This window comes from Adiantum capillus-veneris, chromosome 20 (assembly GCF_014529385.1).
Source record: "Adiantum capillus-veneris isolate H3 chromosome 20, ASM1452938v2, whole genome shotgun sequence".
In the NCBI taxonomy this organism is placed as follows: domain Eukaryota; kingdom Viridiplantae; phylum Streptophyta; class Polypodiopsida; order Polypodiales; family Pteridaceae; genus Adiantum; species Adiantum capillus-veneris.
In genome coordinates this window covers 47266818-47275271 of record NC_140950.1, presented here as the reverse complement: position 1 = coordinate 47275271, position 8454 = coordinate 47266818, and the positions used below count along the sequence as shown (strand labels likewise).

Sequence of the window (8454 nt, the reverse complement as noted above, 5' to 3'; positions counted from 1 at the left end):
AAGGCACAATTTCATGAGTCATCTGCATCACATCTGCTACTCCATATATACAAGGCATACATATTACTCTATCAATGCACTCCTCTTCTTCCACCTCGTCTAACTGAGATACTTCACAATCGGCAATGCTACTAGCAGAGCTATACTCACAAAGGAAGATATTTTTAGTCACCCCCTCTAAATTAGCACTTTTGCAGCTAGGCATATCCATTTGGGTAGTACTACATGCATCAAACTCGCATAGAAAAGCATTGATAATGGCTTCTTCATCCTGGTATATGTCTTCAGTATAGGCATCCGGCTCTTCTAAACTTGGTAAAAGTTCCTGGATCTGCTCAAAAGTAGATTGTAGCACATCACTAATATAGCCGTCTTCCACCTGTTTCCCCTTCACATCCTCTGTCAAAACCATAGCATCCTCATCCTTGTATATACACTCATGTGCATCTTCAAACGAATCAAAAGGAGCGTCCAAATCATCTATCATAGCCGACGAGTTTTCATCATCCTCTAAGTCGCTTTGAGCCGTTTCAGGCGCTTGGATAGCATCATGAGAGTCATTATCTTGAGATACGAAGGTTACAAGACCCAAACGTGCATAAATAGCTTCCACTATGTTTGCTTCATCTGCATACAATAAATTTGCATCTTGCAAAAGATATGCATCTATTACTGCTTCTAAATTAGTTTGTATGGATGTGTTGACACTTGCATGGCTTACAGGAGACACCAACTCTAGCTGGTCACATCCACTTCCACTCTGCTCCATCTCTTGGTCTTGATGTTCCAAGCATACCTGTGTTATAGCTGTAGAAAACTCACCCCAATTGCTTGCATATACATTTGCATAGTCTTGAACTTGGTGCTTGAAATCATCACCCACAAGTTCAACAAATGCTACAATCATCCGAGATTCTCGAATTGCTTGAAGCCTCATCTCTGTCACATAGCACTCAAGATATCCTTTTGGATCATAGCCTTCGAATATATTAAGCTCATTATATACGGATTGCATAGCACTTTCAATCGCTTTTTGAATCCGGTCTTCTTCTTCAAGCCATTTGCATCTGTCTGCAAGCTCTTTCATTTCAGCATATAGCTGCTCCACTTTGCTAGCCATCTTTATGTACTCTCACCCTGGCTTGTTCATGTCAGGTTCACCAAAAATATGTCGAGAAATTTGCGGTCTTGGCGAGAAACCACCGGGCTTATGGCTGTGAGAGTTTGTGAGAGAACTCAAAAAAAACTATATGAAGGAGTTAAACCATAGATGCCATGAAGACTAGGATTTGGAAAGCAGTGCAATCAAAGAAGCCCCACTCTTTCTCTCTTGCATTGACAAACCCTTTGGCACCATTATTGATGGAGAGAGAAGAGGAGGGGAGAACTCCACTTTGATTGATACGCCAAGTGCAAGACCTTCTTTGATTGGAGTTGATCTTCCAAGGATAGCATACAAGAATGGCTAGTCTTCCTCTAGGAGAAAGTGTAGGCTTGGGCGTATGTTAATGGCTAAGTACAATCAGGCATTACTACTCACTCCCTCAAGAATTCTTCTCATCAATAGCTTGAATGCTTGAGTTTCTTTTCAAGGAAGAAGAGGTCCCCTTTTATAGGTGAAGGGAACCCCCAAGGGTTTACACAAGAAGAGAGGAGCCAGTGTGAATAGGAATTGGAAAAGTTGGAAATGAGCTGTCCCTGCATGATGTGGGCAGACTGGGGTCCAGTATTTTGATCATATCTCCTTAACCGTGGCTCCAAATAAAAAAGTAAAAATATGGGCAGAAACTTCAGCTCATTAGCTACGATTTTCACTTTAAAATCATTTTCCAATTCGGATTGGAACCTTGTGTAAAAAATTCATCAAAATAGGATCCATTTCTGGCAGCAAAAGTCTTCCCGTGGTCCCCTTAGCCTAGACTTTCATTTAATTCCAAAGGACACCTCATGCCATATGAAAGCATGACATTGCTCCTTGACAAAGTTTTGTAATCATGCTTGCAATAATGCATTAAAATAAGTGTATCTTTGAAATTGTGCCACCTAGTGTCCCACTAGGATTTGATTCCCTCCTAGTAGCTATTTAAAAAGAAATATAAGAAAAGTATATATAAAAAATACATAGAATATATATATATATTGGAGTTTACCGTAGATATAGGATCTAGCTAGGGTGTGAGATGATAATGAGATAGTAGAAATAAAGAATCAATGATTTTTGCCCCAAGTTAAAGAGGCGGAGCTACTTAGCTTTTCCCATAGTATTTTCTAATGGTAAAGTAAGGATAGGTTACCCTTGAGAAAAATAATAGGATAAGATAGAAGGCTTATTATTATACTTAAATATGCATATGTACATTATAGGAAAGATAATTATGTATCTAAAAAATTACAAGATAACTCTTGTAGGATGCGTTCCCACTATGTACGTGTCCCAACACAACAGCGCGCCCGCAGGTGGGGATGTAGAAAGCCCGATGATGACGTAGTGCCCGATAGAGGGGTGGTCCCGCGGCTAAAAAAATTTGAGGAAGGGAAGAGAGGCAATAGCGACATCGCTATTGCCCTTCTCCCCCATGTAAGAGGAAGCTCCCACAGCAAGGCAGTAGAGTAAGAGAGAGAGAGAGAGAGAGAGAGAGAGAGAGAGAGAGAGAGAGAGAGAGAGGCAGAGCCTGAGGTCGGCCGCAAGCCAAAGCCAAACCAAGGGCTGTCTGGGCAAAGTCAAGGCCAAGTAGGCCAAGGCCAAAAGGGAGCAAGAGGAGTTAGAGAGAGAGAGAGAGAGAGAGAGAGAGAGAGAGAGAGAGAGAGGGTCAAAGATGGGTCAATGGTGCAGTGCCAAGTAGTCCACCCAAAGGGGTAAAATTGAAGGTGGAGAAAATAAAAATAAAATAAAAAGACTAGGGGACAATAGCGACATCGCTAATGCCCCCCCCCCCCCCCCCCCCCCCCCCCAAGTGCAAAGAGTGAAGAAGAGAGAGATAGAGCAAGGCGGTGTCCTCTTTCCCAAAAATGCCAATTCAAGGTGCCACGTGGACCAATTAAATTGTAAATTCCCAAATTAAAGCCTTCCCCTATAAAAGTCAAAATTAGATTAAAAAAAGGGCTTTTTCTTGGCCTTTCAAAGTGCCGTTTGAAGCCTGCAAAGTTGAGTTCTCTAGCAAGCTAGCCCCTTTGTAACTTTTGCTTGAAAATGGCCATGGTGATGGCAGTGCAAGCCTGTGCATATGTTTTTTGAAGTGCAATCAAGCCACGGTTGCCTCCCGTGATGTTGTTTTCGCTTCCCCCCTTCTCTTTCTCCTGTTTTCATGTTTCTCCTTGGTGACGGCTGTGTGGAAGTATGTGCCCCCCCGGACCGACGATGTTTTATGTGAGAGAGTGAGATTGAGTGTCTATGTGCGTGTGTAAGGGTGGGGACAGGCAGTGGTAGTAGGTGTATCTTGTGTGGTGGTTTGTAGAGTGTGTGAGCAGTGGCAATTGAGCAGAAGGTAGTCTGCTAGTATAAAGTGTTTCTTTGAAGGTGTTTTCTGAGAGGATAGGGGTGTTGTGAATACCCTGAGCTATAGAGAGGCTCTTTTGTTTGTGTTGGGCGTGTTCCCCCATTCCCCGTCTCCAACGTCAATGCTGCCACAACAATTGATGCGGCCAATTTCTTATTTTCCGCCTGTGCAACCTCCAACTCTGCAGCCATTGTGGCAACCACAATTGACACCAACCCTGCAAGCTGCACTGCCGTCAACCCTGATGTAGCCATAGATGCCACCAATGATGATAATGCCAGACATGCAGATGAAGTTTTCCCGACTGCAGCCCATGATGAGGGAGAAATTATCACCAACCTTGTTGAATTCCTGATGGAGGACAAAAATCAAGAAAATGGGGTCGACCTTGCTGCCGCAATTGCTCCTACAATGTCACCTGTTGTCCAGCATGGAATTAGAGATGCCGTCACTATTAATGATGGCCATGACATGACTACAATAGGTATGCATTCGTGTAGATCTGTACCCCTGCAAGTCACCAAAGGTGATGACCTCATAGTCACTTCCTTGGCTAACATTGCAGAGAATAATAACACCTCTGATTTGCAGATGAACCAATTAGAGTACGGTTACACACAAGACGATGGCATATACGGTAGCCGTCTCCAAGGAGCTATCGATGATGGCCTCAATGCAAATGTGGCATTACAAATCTCTAAGCTGGATGTTTTCGAATTCTATGACAGAGTCCCCTTCTGCAAATATTGCTCGCGTGCTTCTCACGATCGAAAACCAACCTTGTGCCGCAATTTTGGAACTCAATATCACTAGCATGACGATCCATTTGCTGATGCAATCGGTCTTTCGATGGTTCAGGATACGGATGGAGCACCTGAACAAGAACAGTTCTCCGGAAATGAAATTGACAATGCTTCCTTGGTTTCACTGACATGCCTCCTTGCTGCTGAATGTATGCGGCTAGCACAATTGATCATTTTTGCTGGCTCGTGTCGTGTACGAAAGGGGGGAATAAGTGTAGCTCTTCATCCACGATACTCAAAGCTTTCTCTCGAGTGCTTGATACATCTGAAGCCACGATGGAAGATGAAACCTCACCATCAAATTTTTACCTTGAACACTTTCTTGATTGATCCCGGATGACATTTGTTTTCTCTTTCTTGCACTAATTGCAAAGAAATCACAAAAACAGAAAGCACAACCATCTTATATAGGCACTCCTACATGCACTTGTATTAGGATTGAAATGTAATCAACATCTCTCTCTCTCGGCATTCAGTTAAGGGAGGATGTTGGAATAAAATAAAAATATGCCAGCTATCATGCCTAGAGAACCCAAAGGGAATGAGCACCCGTTCATATCACTCATCATCATCCTATTTAACCACCCTATGTATCCACACATATCATCACAATTCAATACCCGCCCAACCACCTATCTGCATGTAGAATTGTCTCTCTCTCTCTACCTCTCTCTCTTCTCCTTCTGTGTGTAACACACACACACACACACACTAATGGAATCTCTCACATAACACAAACCCTCTGCGCCTCTAATAGTGGGAGGCCTCCGTCCTTTCACTCCCACACGAGTATCAGCTTGCAGGCGGAGAAAGAGTCTCGGAGGCGTAAATCCGGCGGTGGGTATAAGAGAGCAGGGCTTGCGACTGGAAAGCATGCGAATGGAGTCATTTGCTACACAACACTTGAGGGCTTTGGCAATTGCGAGGTGAGGCGGGATGGGTACAAGAGACCAGAGATGGCCGGGGTGGACGCTACAGATTGGAGTGGTAGACCAAGGCGGAATAGCTGCATGGCAATAGCGAAACTATTTCTTCTCGCAATGACGTGCAACCTGAATGCCTCCTGATAGCCCTCTTAATGCTCCGAGCACTGTTGCCTGCGCACAGCTAAACTTTTTTGTTGACATGCAAACCTCGAGCTACTCTGTTGCAGTTTGCTTGCATTATTTCAATTTTCATTGTGCTCAGTTTTTGCTGGGGCTGTGTCGAAGTGCATGCGATGCGCCCGCATATTGTGCTAAAGGGAGAGCACCTGGGGGGATGTTGGACATGGATGGTGAGGAGGTGGCTACATTGATTAGAAGGCTGCACCTCCTTGGAGGAATGCTAACTAGAGGCTTCAGGGCATGCGCAAAGAGAGAGCTGATCGGCCGCCCTTCACAGAGCTTTATGCTCCTGCGTCTAGCTCTTGCAATTAAGACATAACTCATGGGCGAATCTATTAGTGAGTTTATCGCTAATAGCTTGGTTACATGACATGAGAGAGAGAGAGAGAGAGAGAGAGAGAGATCTCAAACACACTATGTCTACCTTATATTTGTACTAATCCTCGCAATAGAGTGCTACGATATCTACCTTATTATGATGACAAACAGGCATGCATTCCTCAATATCGCATGCAAGGCTTCGTGAAATTATACAGCTTGAGCTCTTGCCCGATTTCACCTCACAATTGACCTTCATAATATAGCCCATGAGACTAAATGAAACATGTCACATGCTCTATGTTGAGCTGTAAACGTCTCTTGATGCTTCACGGTTGCGGATATGAGGATGGCAACTAAGAGTCTAGAAATAGCTAGCACAGAGGTAATATGTACGAAGTGGTTCAGAGTGAAAATGTTAGGGAAGCAAGTCTGTATGTAATCAAAATTTGTGCACTCAAGTAGGGTATGATATTGCTAGGACTCTCAAACGAGAACGAGAGAGAGAGAGAGAGAGAGAGAGAGAGAGAGAGATGTAAACACGGCTTATACATGTCTCAACCTAAAATTATTGTTCATGTGTGACTCATGTTCTAAGACACCTCTAAGTTTTATGCATCTCTAATGACTATCAATGACAAGTTTCTCTCTCTCTCTCTCTCTATCTATCTCTTTTTAGACCTTGGTTGTTCCACTTCATTGTAATTTATTTGTACTTATAATTAACCATCTATCTTGGTACTAACATGAATTTTCATGATCAATTGCAATTAATTGATGCATCTTCTTCTCGCTCTGAAAATGTTTCTCAAGGAGATCATGATCGTTAAATGAAGTCATCATGCATACACCTCCAGAGTGCAATAGCATGCGAGCGGCAAAGCAGTTGACAAGATCAGGGGGGCAATTGAATTGCCATTAGGAGACTTCGGAGGTCATTTGGAGGGCCTCCAAAGAAATTCTATTTCTCTCTCTAGAAAATGTTCTTAAAATATACTTGCACTTGTTGCGTACGTCCAAAAGGACAACTGAACACTCTAAAAAATGAACCTAACTTTTCAAAATCCTTGAAAACGGTCACTTTTTAATTCAATGCTTCTGTCGTTTTCATGAAGTACACAATGCTCATTCACTATAGCTTTTGTCATCATTGAAATTAAAAAATCACAAAATTATCAATTGGTGTTAGAATTTAAAGTTTTTGATACTGTCAATGCATACAAAATGACAAAAAACTTTAAAAATGTCTATCTACTTGCCTCAAACTGACAACCAGACAGAGAGAAGTTGTCAAAATACCCCTAAAAAAAGAGATTTTGCTTCACGGTGCGCGAGGGTCCATCTGGAAATTTCCAAATAGCCCTCCGCACGTCATGAGACAAAAAAGAAAAAGCTGGATCACGGCGCACAGAGGGTTATCTAAAATTCTTCAGAATGTCCCTCGCGTGCCATAATCCAAAATCCCTTTTTTAAAGGTTTTTTGACGATTTCTTTTTCTCCGGGTGTCAGATTGAGAAAGTAATAGGCGTTTTTTAGGTTTTATGGACATTCCGGACGCATTGAGGTGTCAAAAGCTTCAAATTCCAACACCAATTGACAGTTTTGTGATTTTTTTAAATTTCAATGATGACAAAAGCCATATTAAATGAGTGTCGTATACCTCATGAAAAAGACATTCGTATTGAAAAAAAAGGCACCCGTTTTCAAGGACCACTGACACCTTTTTTATATTTTTCTTAATATCAATCTATTTTTATACATAACGTAAGATCTTCTTTCATCGGAGGAGCGCTTTTTCCTCTCTTCTAAAAGGCCTTCCAAAAGACCTCCGAAATCTTCTAATGAAGGGTCCTTCAAAGCGTTTACAAATTATTCATGGATTTTGTGAATGCAACGTGCAAAAACTTCTTACATAAGATTTGCAAACAAGTTCAAGGTGAAGAAGACTACATCACCTTTTGAGTAGATGTGATTATAGCATTGCAGGGTATCAAGGATGAAATTACACGTTTAGAAATCAATCAACATAAACTCTATACATTCATGAAAAATTTCGAGCATGAAGTTGTGCAACAATTGTCTTTATGCTTCAAAAACCACAAGGACCAAGTTGAAGCGCTGAAAGCACATGTAGTAGGTTTGGGGTTTGAGATTAGGACCTTTAAAGAACAGAAGGAGCAAGTTGAAGCTTTGAAAGCGCATGTAACAGAATTAAGGTCTGAGATGAAGACCTTCAAAATTCCAATTAATCGCTTGAATGCCATCGATAGAAAACTTAGTCATGTTGTCATGCCTAACACACAGAGGGGTGTTACTGCATCCTATCCTAAAATGTAATGTTTTCTGTGTGTGTGTGTGTGTGTGTGAGAGAGAGAGAGAGAGAGAGAGGTTGCATACCTATACTTCTCTCAGAAAATCAAGGTAACAACCACCTCGCTACAATACCTAAGGAATTTGATCATTTCATGCTGGGTGAACACAGCATAAGGTGGTACTAAAAAGCTTGTCCTCGACAAACAGAGCTAGCTAGGCTCCTTACTAGCTTGTACTTTTCATGCTTATCACATGGTGGATCCCATTATGTTATATATCATGCAAAAGATCCTGATGACTCATGAGTAAAATTTAAAAAGCTAGCCTAGGCAACACTTTAGAATACTTTACATGAATTTTGCTGGATGCAGAACTTTGACTGTCTAGCTTGATTTAATGGCACACCCTAGCATGCTT

General features: G+C 42.0%; 1 pseudogene; it reads left to right on the top strand.

Moving 5' to 3' along the window:
- Positions 1-3851: 3851 nt before the first annotated feature.
- Positions 3852-4640, top strand: LOC147432474 (uncharacterized; annotated as a pseudogene).
- The last annotated feature ends 3814 nt before the right edge of the window (positions 4641-8454 follow it).